We start from the raw sequence: 786 nt of genomic DNA on the forward strand, positions 1-786 counted from the left end.
CAACGCTAGAACCCGGGTTTCAATACCCGTGGTGGGCAGAGCACAGATAGCCCATTGTGAAGCTTTGCACTTAACTACAAACAAACAAATAGAAAACTGTACATATACTAAACTAGATCTTGTACAGGTAGCATTCTGGTATTCATGGTTACATTATATGAATCTTTCGTGCTTTTGCTGCTACAAATGCACCAATTAAATTATCAAAATTTAAGGTATTAAGTACGTCTTTTTCAATACTTAATATTGACAGGTTACTAATTCGTTCTTGAGTCATTGAGGTTCTCAAGCATGTAAGAATTGATTTCAGCTTGCTGAAGGACCTTTTACAACTAGCAATAGAAACCACAATTGTTAACAAAATCTGCAATGCAATTCTTAAATTTGGGAAAATATCTTCACCATATGAAATTATAAATGTTAGCAAATCAGTTGCAACCATTGGTTCAGGAAAATCGGTCTGTGTTATTTTACTTATCAACATTCTACAGTCTTTAATTTCTCTGTACAATTCTGGTCCATCAATATCACCTGCATAGCGCTTTGCTAGGTCGGAACATTTTTCTTGCAATTTTCCGTTTTCGAAATCTCCAGAAACAATATTTTGCACATCTAGTAGAAGTCCAAACCGTGAATCTAAATCTAGTAAGCGAGAAAATCTTCCTGTTATTTCTGTAATCAAGCAATCAGTAACATCCTTCATGATGTGATAAATTTCTTGTTCAGCAGTCAATCCAGCATCAGCTGCATTTTCACCTGGCATTCATTTACGACGTATTTTTCTTC

This window comes from Limulus polyphemus, unplaced genomic scaffold, assembly GCF_000517525.1.
Source record: "Limulus polyphemus unplaced genomic scaffold, Limulus_polyphemus-2.1.2 Scaffold1896, whole genome shotgun sequence".
In the NCBI taxonomy this organism is placed as follows: domain Eukaryota; kingdom Metazoa; phylum Arthropoda; class Merostomata; order Xiphosura; family Limulidae; genus Limulus; species Limulus polyphemus.